Consider the following 632-nt stretch of genomic DNA (forward strand, 5'->3'; position numbering starts at 1 on the left):
GGTAAGCATTAGCCAGGCCCCAAATAATTTGGGCCTCCTCAGATCTTCCTGAGCCACGACATTCCTGTCTCAAATATCTGTTTAAATTTTCAGGGTCTTTCAGGTGTTCTGGAGTAAAGTTCCATGACACCGAAGATTTCCATCTCTCTAAAGTCTCACCCAGGCCTCTCCACATTCCCTGCCACTCAGTATTTACTGGTTTTGGGGCAGACTTCCTCAAAATATAATAAATACTAATAATAAGTGAAATGGTGAGCAGTACATTCACGGAGATTAATAACGTGATCAGGTGAGCATTGAAAATCCGCATAAAGAATTCAAAGGAGAGGCTGGAAACCTGCTTAAAAATCCCCAACCCTGTAAAATTAGCAGCTCCCTCTGGAATGGTATGCCACATAATATGCAGATGCCACATAGTTATTTCCATCCATGTTTTCAATTGGCTATATATACCTATTGCTCCATAGAGCAAAGTGGTGAACTTAATTAAGGCCCAGTATGTTTTTAGCATTAAGAAAGAAGAGACAGTGGCATGCAGCCCCTTAAAAGGCAGTTTCAGTAGAGAAAGCATTTTTTCTCTTTTTTTTTCTTTTACTAGTAAACAAGATAGCAAGGCTCAAAGTTTACAAATA

This window comes from Meleagris gallopavo, chromosome 13 (genome assembly GCF_000146605.3).
Source record: "Meleagris gallopavo isolate NT-WF06-2002-E0010 breed Aviagen turkey brand Nicholas breeding stock chromosome 13, Turkey_5.1, whole genome shotgun sequence".
Taxonomy (NCBI): Eukaryota; Metazoa; Chordata; class Aves; order Galliformes; family Phasianidae; genus Meleagris; species Meleagris gallopavo.